General features: G+C 42.7%; 1 long non-coding RNA gene across 1 annotated transcript; it reads right to left on the bottom strand.

The window, feature by feature from the left end:
• Positions 1 to 4,664: 4,664 nt before the first annotated feature.
• Positions 4,665 to 6,529, bottom strand: LOC118173359. The gene is made up of 2 exons (XR_004754148.1): positions 6,258 to 6,529; positions 4,665 to 4,940 (listed from the first exon to the last, which is right to left on the bottom strand). It is a non-coding gene; the product is annotated as an uncharacterized LOC118173359 (long non-coding RNA).
• Between the last annotated feature and the right edge of the window lie 4,831 nt (positions 6,530 to 11,360).

Below are 11,360 nucleotides of genomic sequence, written 5' to 3'. Positions count from 1 at the left end.
AAAAAAAAAAAAAAAAAAAAAAGGTCATCTCCTCTATAAGGGAATCGCCATGGGTATGATCCAACCATTGCGCGAGCTCAGATGTTGGCAGCGTTTTGTGTTCTCTGGCAATCCACAGACTGTTAATGTTTTTATCCTTTCACAATAATAGTTGCATATCTTGGAATTTGTAAATTGATGTGCAAGACCTTTTTAATCTACCTTTTAGCACGACTATTTGAGGTTTTGTGCTACTGATTTTTAGTAGTTTATCAATATTTCTTACCGCTGAATCCCAAGACTGTTATTTCTGACTTTGCAGGAGTAAAATTAAGTTTGGAATTGTTTTGTACAAAAGAACGAAGTATTTTGTAACCAGGTGATTTCCAATGAAAAAGTCTGCCCTTAAAATTTGTTCTGGTCAAGGCCATTTGAGGGGGAAGAGACTTCTTTCAATTAACTTAGTCACGGTAGATGCAGCCTTTATAAACATTCCTACTACAAATCAAGCTTTATGGCTATTTGTAGTAACGCAGCATAGAATGGCTGTCAACACTACCTGTGCTTAGCCTTTCAGGATAACTTTCACATAAGATTGTGAATTTCTTTTGAAAATACATACTGTGTCTTATAAAAAGAACCTATTCTGTGAATCAATACTATACGAATTGCAGATGTTAGAGGCCAAAAATGTGACTTCTAACTTTTTTAGCAAAATGAGAAGAAATATCCAGTTCTTAAGAGCTCTTTGAATATTCCCAGGAAAAAAAAAAAAAAGGCAAAGTATTTGCAATTCAAGCTCAGAGTACTTGAGCGTATATTATGCTGTTATTATTACACTATTATTGCATTGCCACCAAAATAGAAGCCAAAACAATGGCTTAAAGATTGAAGCTCATCCTTGGAATTCTAATTTAGGGTTTAATTTCACAACTGTCCTTTTTAATCTATTAAAGGACTTGAACAGTTTGAAATAAGCAAATTATAAAACATGGATCATTAGCACTTTGAAAACAGTTTATTTTTATTTACGTATTATTTGTGGTGATGAAGGCAGGAGGGAAAGCTATTTCAATAATATAAAAATTTCTACTCTGGGCTCCATCTGCATTTGCCACATAGCTAGAAACCCCGTTCAGCTAATGGAAGTTTTGCCCTGTGTGGAAAATGCAGTTAGTCCCGTATGGCATTTCTTGTTTGGCAGCTATATGACAGACACAAAGGATTACGGAAAATGCAGTATTTGATGTTTGATTGTAAATGACTGTGACAGAACTGTGCAATGAAACATGCTTTTCAGCAAATTTTTGTGCAACGTACAATGTTAGATAGCACAATTTATGTAGAACTACTACGTGAAAAACATGTTAACTGTGAATGTTGGGTTTTTCGTTGTTTTTGTCTGAAGGTGACAAACATGTTCTTGCAATAAGGTATTATTCTCAGAATGTCAAGCACATTATTGTAGAAATAATATATATAATACACATGTATTTCAAACTACATCAAATCTCAGAGTATGTTTGGTAGATTCTAAACTGTTTCATACATAGATCAATTGTAAAATACTATGAGATCTAAGCTGCATCCTAAATGTCTATAGATGAAATGCAGAAGTCCTGTAAGTCTTTGGGATTTAGAGGAAAAACGTACATCCTACACACACATTATACATGATACATGCACATTATAATTGTGAATTTCATTAGACTAAGGGTAAAAATTCCAACTTTATCATTTAATGTAATCAAGTCCCATGTTGTTCTAAGAAAAATGCAGTATTTAATGTTTGATTGTAAACAATTATGACAGATGTTTGACAGACCTGCTCTTTAGCAAAAAGCTGTACAAACTTATCATATAGCACAAAATAGTGTTGTAGAACTACTGTGTGTAAACTGTGAATAGCTGTATCTTTTTTGTAGTACTTGCCCTGAAAGAAAAGATTATTGTATGATCATATATGCTTTTTGCAATAAGGAATTATCTGAACACCAAGCAAATCTATCTCTATATAAAAAATATATATGTAATATATACATATTCAAAAATATATACAGAGCCTGTTTAAAAGAGTACAGTATTATTTAGTAAATTGCAACCTGTTCTATGGACCAAATGTAAAATATTTATAAATTAAGATGCATTTTAAATGTCTATAAATGGTGTCATAATTAAAGCACGATCGTTATGTAAGTTTCCAAGAGTTTAGAGGAAAAAGAATAAAGGTTATATTATACATTAAATTCAGAATTATGCAGTCTTTCATTGGACAGAACCAACGTGTGTTAAACTACTTTCTGTGAAGCAAGTTCTAAATGTTTTGGGTATTATTTTTAAATATCAAAGAGCTGTATCATATTTGTGATGTGTACAATTAATCTATAATGCTATTCCTATAATTTAGTAAGTATGTGCACAAATTATACAGTAAGCTTATAAGGCGACTGTTCCTGATGCATTGTCTGCAGCAGAAGAGCAAGCTACATGATGTTGATTTCAGAGTTGCACCTCTGCCCCTCCCGTACTCACTGTTGGTTCTAACTGAAGAGAGATGCTCAATAAGTTCTTACTCTACAATTTAAAAAACAACAGCAAAAATAAATAAATAAATAAAATTATAGCTCATTTTACCAACTCAAACAGCAGCTATAAAAAATCAGTTTTTTTTTTTTTTTTTTTTTAAGTTAATTTCTGGAACTTAATCAATTTTGCCTTGTAGTCTGAAAAATCTGAGTATAGGTTTAATTGTGTTAAATTCCCTGTGGTTGGCAGGAATTCCAGCTAGTGTTTAACTACCTAATGAGTTAAGACCTAGCATCTATATCACATATATTACTCCAACAGGCAGGCAGGAGAGGAAGAAGGGCAGCTGGTGTAGACACACCTCCATGCTGGAGGCACTTTTAGACAGAGAAACATAGAAGTGGTTAAATGCCAAACGTTTTGGAGTGCTGTGATCAGTGAGTGGAGCCCTCTGCAGCACTCGGACCCTGTACTGGTGGCAGGCAGGGCTTTGGGGCTTGCTGGGCACCTGCTTCTGCTTGAGCCACTGCTGTCCTTATGGAGAGAGGGACCTTCGAGTATTTACAACCATGCCCATGTCTGCTGGACCTTTCTGCTGGTACACGGGGGTGTGAACTGCAGCACCTGAAGTCACTGATTCCTAAGCCTCTGCTGACACCAAGATGAAGCCAATGGGCTGGGGAAACAGTGGCATTATGCTAAGCAGAGATGGAGATACTGCTACAAAAGTCATTTTTTTCTATCAGTTGACATCATCACTGACTATGTCATGTGAGTTCCGCAGCAGTTTGTCTTACATCTGGGTCTAATGCAATACCTTTGCTAACGCTCTGAATGCTCCTATGCTCTGAATTTAATTATCTAACTAGAAAATTGGACATCATGCTGGGAAAGAGTCAGAGCAATTTAGAGAACATGATTAGAGCTGAAAATGTTCCTGATAGAAGTGTCCAAAATCATAAACTTCAAATTCAAAATGCTGCCCTGAAAAAGGAGCACTCCAATGTGCAAGGAGAAGGGGAGGGAAGTTCCTTGCTGTGCTTTCAAAAAAAGCTGGGGAGGAAGGGCAGAAGCATGTAGGAAAGACCACAGCTTATTATTATTTCTGGAAAAGGGTGAAGGAGCAACTTCAATGGTTTTGAAATACAGAGAAAAAATTAAATCATCCTTAAGGTTTATTTCATGGGCATTAAGATTTAAGGTTTATTTATGTGTTGTATCAATGGCTTTGAGACGATGCTGTAAAAAAAAAGGAGTTGCATTGGAGAGAAGGAGACGCGCTGTTCAGTGCTGTGTGGCTGTCCAGATGGCAATGTTAAGGGGCAAAGAATGGCTGAGGAAAAGGAACCTGGTTGAAAGATATTGCGTTAGTGCTGTGATATTTCCATGTTCTCCTGGAGGAATTTTCTCTTGCTATGCTGCAAAAATCCCGACAGCAATTCAACAAGAAAAATGCAAATAAGGTCACTTCTTCCCTACAGGACTGCAGGATGCCCTGAGAGAAAGCCATGTCCTTGTTCATCAGGAGTATTAGTTCAGCTACATGTGCTTTATTCTAAAATAACACTATGTCGCTCTTGGTTTTTTGTTTGTTTGTTTTAAGCCTGCTTATTTGTGCTCTGTTCTGCCCAGGACACAGTAGCATTATTACAATTAACTATTACAATTACACAGCTCCCACCGTTGGCTGGTTCTCCAGGGCGGAGGAGCTGGGATGGGAGCTACAGCCCAGAGGCACGGCCGTGCCCAGGTGTGCACAGGCTCACCTTAGGCTGGCCGTAAGCACGCAGCAGCAGCTCCTGCCTGCCAGAGCACCTTCACCCGCCTTTGGCAGCCACCACTGAACCCAGCCAGGCGCAGCAGAAGCAGGTGGCACTCAGACTGCCGGACAGCCACAGCTCGGCCCCAGCCAAGGGAAGGGGCACAGCAAAGAAGCTCGTTGGATGCCAACCTCCAGAGGGACTTGGTGAGGAGATCAGCGTGAAAGGCTCATTGCCCAGGAGCCTGGGCTGCTCAGCTCAGAGCTAAGCATTTACTGCAGCTATAGCTGCTACCCAGGAGCTTGTAAGTCACCCAACCTACTGCAGCTCAACCAGTCTCACTGGTCACTCATCAGAACAAGAAGGAATGCGCCCAGCTTGTAGGAGTCTGAGAGTTCCTTCTACTTTTTTCATCTCTTTTTGCCCAGCTTCTCATATTACTCAGGGCCATAAACCATGGGAAGGAGAAAAAAAATAGCACGTGCATACACTACGCATGGCCACTTAGCCCTCTGCTGCCGTGGAAGAGATGGGCAGCAGGAATTTCTGCAGCACCTTCTGATCGTCACCCATAGCTTCGCTGCTCCTTCGGGTCTTCTCCCGGCAGCCACAGTGCCTGCACAGTGGCTGTGGTGGGGCAGGTGTAAGTCACATCTCCAGGAAGACAAAGCAGCCCTTCAGTACAGGAATCAATAAAAAGTGATGACAAGGATGAAAAGAGCAGCAGTCAAGATTATTTTCATGACAAGTGGCACCGACTGAGTAGAAAGCTGTTTGAAATAAAGCAGATAAGAATGTCACATTTCTACCCACGTGCAACTTCTTTTTTTTTTTTCCCTAGTCTATGTCAGCCTTACTTCTCTTGTGAATTAAAAATAAAAATGAACGAGAGAGAGAGACCAGAAGGATCAGAAAACAAAGAGAAATTAGAGAGGGTAAAGTGAAAAATAACCTGAGTCACTCTCCAGAGATTACTCTTCTGATGCTGATGCAGTTATTGACACGTCCTACATCTTCCTCTACACACAAACAAGTTGAGGCCAGGCAATAATTCTGCCAGTCTTTTCTGCTGACATTTTATGGACACTGAGATTTTTTTTTTCCTATTTTCACAAAAAGAAATACAATTCTTTGGGGGGGGGGGGGGGAGGGGGGCATGTCTTTATTGCTGCATTTTCATTCTGTTTTCTGATCAAACACAGGTCATTAGCTCTAGCAGCTCCACAGCCCACGAGCGCTCCTTAAAACACCACCATCCATCAGCCAGGTTACAGCAGAGGGAACCAGCAATGCCCAGGACCAGCCCCACAGGTGTGCACACACGCTTTGCAGGTGCATTCGTTCAAAAATTGCCCTCTATTTTAAAGTTTATGAACTAGTGGAGGAGAACTTACATTATTTTTCAATCCAACATTTTTTTTCCTGGGTGTGTAAATGGTCTCACATTAAGATTATGGCAAATAAGGCAAATAGTTATTATCTTAAATGTCAAACAGGCTGAAGTAATCTGGTGAGTTATTTGTGAGTCATAAGTACACGATGGTGCTAAATGTGTCCAGCACTGCCTAAGAGGAGGACAGGGTGGATGAGGCATCGCCACAAGGACAACAATTAATGTGTTTTGCCAGCCACGGTGCTTTAGTCATATTGGGATATCTGCCTTACTTGACTTCAGAGATAAGTAGCTAAGAGGTGTTTATAAACATTATAAAGGACCAATGAGTAGAAAACAACCAAAACTGACAACATAAAAGCAAATTACTACGCCACAAACATTTTGCTGTGTCCACAACTACTTGTTCCTGGTGAATGTCTGAGGATGTCAGGGGGCAAACCAGCCAGACAGCACGGGGCCAAAGCATCCCGGGGCCAAAGAGGCCAGGAGGGGCAGAAGAGTGGGCTCCCAGGCAGGGTCATTTTGGCTACGTGAAGTGCTCTGTTTCTTTTTTAACCAGTCAGCAACCCCAAGCAGCAATCTCCTCGGAGCAGTACCTGGGTGTTTGGGGACGCAGCAGCGCATGTTCGTGCCTGAGGCCCTGCCGCTGACTGCTGAAGAGCAGCTGCGATTCCTGCTGCCGTGGCTGTGCCTCTCTCCTCCAGAGCTCTGCAAGTGCAATATCTGTCCCAACACACACAACATCCAAAGCAGGGGTCACTAAGTATCTGCTCGTGTATATAAAGCTGCCTGGTACTGTAGGGCTTGAAGCATGAAGTAATGAGTAAAACGAAAAGTGTAAACCAATAAAAGATACAGTGAACAATAACTTGCTAAGACAGCATAGCGCTCTCTGGATATAAGCCAGAGTGTCAGGTTCTGTTAGGGAATTATTTCTGGGTCATTTCAGTTCACTGCACTGCACTGCAAATATTTCACTGAATGAATGACGAAAATAATTAATCAAAACCCAGGAGAGCCACACCAGCTCACATTGTAGGCAGCTCATGGTGCCCTAGAAGTGACAGAGCTCAGCATTTTTAACCTGCTCTTTACCAGTTGTCATACATCAGCAACACATGACCTTTACTGCTGATCTTTCCACAGGTTCACTCCTGGTCTGGGGGCGATAAGGGTGACCTTTCCCAGCCGGGGTGCTCCTGCTGTTAGCAGGCTGTATTGGGACAGCACTTTCCTGCCAGGAGCTGCTTCAAAATTTCTCCCGTGGACTCGGGTTTTGGCTAAATGCCACTCTACCTCAGCCCTCCCACGCTAGTCATATGAAATATATCTCTCCTTCTTTTCCACTTTCTGCATTGTTCTTCCAGCAACTGACCCCAGTGGTTGATCGGGCCCAACGTCCCAGCTGAAATAAGAAAGTCCAGGCTGGGAACAAGCCTGAGAAGAAAGATGGGTTTTTGCTTAGCTGACTCTTCACTGTCACACTTACTTGTGGGCAAGGGCTGCGGGGCGGTCACTGCAGGACCACCTGTACTCGCAGAGAGCCACCTGAATTTGTGCTCAGCAGGGAACTGCTCCATCAGCCCTGTGGGGTCGTTTCATTGCTGTCACTGGCCTGAAGAGTAACGGCCCCACGTGCAGCTTTAGCAGGGAGTGTTAACTGCACAGTGAGCACATGAGGTTAAGATTGCCAGTAATTAAGATCTGACAATGGCATGCACTGTGTTTTACTTCTTCCATGCCTCAAGTTAGCCAAGCCCACACTTGCCAGGTGGGCCTGAGGACCGTGGCACGAATGCAAGAGTTTCTGCAGCACCTGTAAATACACCGGCACCCCACAACCAACCTGAAACACGCAGCCACTCTGCTTGCAGTAAACAGCATGGGAGAAAACGGTGTTCACTCGATGCTTTGTCTGATCAAATGGGCTGTACTCAGCCCCACACAAGTTCTGTATTACAAGAACGATGGGTTAGAAAAGATAGTTCAACTCAGCAACTCATCAAATAAATGAGTGAACATGGTTCTGGCAGTCTCAAGGAACAATAGAAATGACAAAAAACATTCATTTTAAAAGGAGAAAATAAAGGGAGAAAGCTATCAGTTACCTAATAAATGAGTTAGCAAAGATTCATTACAACTCTGTAGAATCTATATCAATCGACTGTAGTAGTTTGTCTGGGTTTTGGAATGGGCAAGGTAAGGCAAAGAAAGCTAGAATGCACTGTGACAGGGATTTGGGCCCAAAAATCACTATTTTATGGTATGTTGTTTGTTTGTTTGTTTGTTTGTTTTGGTGAAAGACAAAGGCTTAAATTCAAGTGTCTGCAATTAACTAGTATAATATAAGCAAAACAGTGTAATAACAACAGGAAAAAGCAAGTAGCATAACAAAACAAGTCTAGAGAATACTAAGGTATCAATCTACCTGCTTTTGCTGTTGGAAAATTAATTATAATTAATAACAATCATTCAAAATTATTCAACTGTCAGCAAGAGGCATTGTGTGTGTTCTGCTTTTGTCTTTCTTTTTCTTTATAAACAGAAAACATCCACAAATATGCTCAAAGTGTTTTTCTTAGTTCTTTACATACTATGTATTACTTAACATTCAATATTTTATGAGGGTTTATTTTCTGCTCATAATTTTCCTTTGTAACTCACACTGTCTTCTCCAGGGATTTTTGGCATGCTTATTTTGTATTTCCATATTCTGCTTTGATTTTCTTTATCTTATGAAACTAAATTCCCCAGAACGATGAAACTAGGACTAGTGGATGAGGTTCATTTTTATTTACTGCTGGCTTTTCAGGAAATATTTAATTTCATTTTTTTCCCAAGATAAGTGATTGCTATAGGAATAGCCTCATTAGCAGCTGACATTAACATAACAATGCAAATCAAGAGCGCTATCATGCCACCATGCTGCTCTCAAAGTGTTGTCCCTTTGTGAAGACCCCCCCCTTTTGTGCCAAGAGTACATATGCGTGTGGCCTGCCCCAGGGGGATTTTTATTTTCCCCCTTTTAGCACCGGTTTCTAGTGTAATTCCTGAAAAAGTCACTTCTTATACACCAAGCTGAGCGGTGCAGTCAATACCAGAGAGGGAAGGGATGCCATCCAGGGGGACCTGGACAGGCTGGAGAAGTGGGCTCATGAGAACCTAATGAGGTTCAACAAGGCCTAGTGCAAGGTGCTGCACTTGGACTGGGGCGATCCCAGGTATTTATACAGACTGGGAGAAGAAGAAGTTGAGAGCAGCCCTGCGGAGAACGACCTGGGGGTCCTGCTGGACGAGAAGCTGGACATGAGCCAGCAATGCGCCCTTGCAGCCAACTATGTTCCGGGCTGCATTGAAAAAGGGGTGGCCAGCAGGGAGAGGGAGGTGATTGTCCTGCTCCACTCTGCTCTTGTGAGACCCCACCTGAAATACTGCCTGCAGGCCTGGGGCACCCAGCACAAGAAGGATGTGGAGCTCTTGGAATGGGTCCAGAGGAGGGCCGCTAAGCTGATCAGAGGGCTGGAGCACTTCTCCACTACGTGGAAAGGTTGAGGGAACTGGGCTTGTTTAGCTTGGAGAAGAGAAGGCTCTGGGGAGAGATCTCATTGCAGCCTTCCAGTACCTGAAGGGAGTGTATAACCAGGAGGGGGAACACCTGCTTGCATGTGCTAACAGCGTTAGGACAAGGGGGAATGGTTTTCAACTGAGACAGGGGAGATTTAGGTTAGAAATTAGGAGAAAGTTTTTCACTCAGAGGGTGCTGAGGCCCTGGAACTGGTTGCCCAGAGAGGTTGTGGATGGCCCGTCCTTGGAGGCATTCAAGGTCAGGCTGGATGGGCTCTGGGCAGACCGCTCTAGTGGTTGGCAACCCTGCCCACAGCAGGCCCCTTGAAACTAGATGATCTTTAAGGTCCTTTTCAACCCAGGCCACTCTGTGATTCCACGAGTCCCCCCCACAGCACCGCGCACTGCTGCATGGGGGCTTCTGGCGGCGCGGGGGCAGCGAGGCGCTGGGGACGTGCAGGCCGCGGGGAGCGCCGCAGGCCCGGCAGCAGCACAGGGCGCCGGGGGCGCGGGGGGCAGAGCGCAGCCCTTGCTGCCTTAACCGGGAGCGTCTGGGAGCGCGAACCTCCACGGGCTGTCAGAACAATGTTCCTCCATGCTCTGCACGGAGCAGCGTTCTGTCAGTGTGCGTACAAATGCCACAACTGGCTAAGCTTTCAAACGAGCCGTGTACATTATTTTAGTGACTGATGTGAGTAAGGGACGACCAAAGCGGAGGGAAAAACAGTTCCCTTAAAATCCCTACCAAAGGCACGTGCTGGAGAGCTGGGTGGCCCACAGCCTGTGGCTCGCGTCTCAGGCCAGCTGACCCCTGAGGTAACCTACAGCACCTCACACCAAGCTCGAGGCTGGAGGATTTCCCTGCAATGCTGCTGTGACTCGGCGGACCCAAGCCCGATGCTGTGCCGCAGAAAGATGAGAACCCGCTGCTCTCCTGCTCTATGGCTGTCTATGGCCCTTTCACAGCACAGTGGAAATTTCAGCAATCTGCTCAAATTACCAGTGATTATTAACAGTTTGATTATTACACACACAATGTGCAAAAAAGAAAAAAAATTGAAAAAAAAAAAAAAAAAGCTTTCGGAAAACAATAGGAATTCTGCTAAAGAAGATAACAAGTGCAGCATGTCTGTTTGAATAACGTTCGTCTCCTCCAGCAAAGATGATTTATAGAAGGACTTACTGACAACAGCTAAAATACGTCTCTCGACACTAACACCTAGTTTAACCACTCTATCCATTCACTCTCTGAAAAATACACCATGAAGAGATTTGATAAGACTAGACAATACCTAAATTTTAAGATAGATAAAGGTGTATGGGGAAACTGAAGCATAGAAAGAATCCATACCAGAAATCGTCAAAAAGACTGTAATAAATGAACTAGACGCATGCTGTTCTCACATCAAACAAGGAATTACATTCACTTATATTAACACATGCTAAAAACATCGCTATGACTTTTAGCATGTTTTATGCTATCTTCCATCTGTCACACACCAGCTACACCTGATTAGGCCATGATTTTAACATGATAAATTTAATTTGCTGCTGAATGTTAAGCACAATTGCCTTGGGACACGAGAGAGATTATGTTCAAAGAAACACGATCAGGTTATTTTAAAAGTTAACAAGCTAAAGAGAGCCTTTCTGAGTTGAAAGACATCAATTCAGGCTCCCTTTTTAGAGACTAAGATTTTTTTTTTTAAAGCAGAGTTCTACTTAATAATAAGAGTATGTTAGAAATAGCATATTCAGATTGCTTGGTATTTTTATGAGCACAGTTGATACAAAATAACGTTCTATGAATATATATATATATATTTATATATATAAGGAAAATAAGACATTCAGCCTGGACATATGGGATTTGCACTTCAATAGCAGCTGGAGCCCCAGTCAGCAACCAGCACGGCCCTGAGCTCTGCTCTGCCTGCACCCAGGGCAGACGGGCTGTTTCAACTGCTTCTGTCCATAGACCCCAGGCTGACAAGACAAGAACCCACTGATATACACCAAAACTAACATAACTGCAAGTTAGAAGGCACCTGAGGATTTTTTCTTGGGCACGAGACTCTCAGGGCAGTAAGTTCCCTGGTGCCTCCCAGTGCTGCCAGCACAGAGCCGGGCACTGG

The sequence above is a fragment of the Oxyura jamaicensis genome, chromosome 12, assembly GCF_011077185.1.
Source record: "Oxyura jamaicensis isolate SHBP4307 breed ruddy duck chromosome 12, BPBGC_Ojam_1.0, whole genome shotgun sequence".
Lineage (NCBI taxonomy): Eukaryota > Metazoa > Chordata > Aves > Anseriformes > Anatidae > Oxyura > Oxyura jamaicensis.
This window is presented reverse-complemented; position numbering and strand designations above follow the sequence as displayed.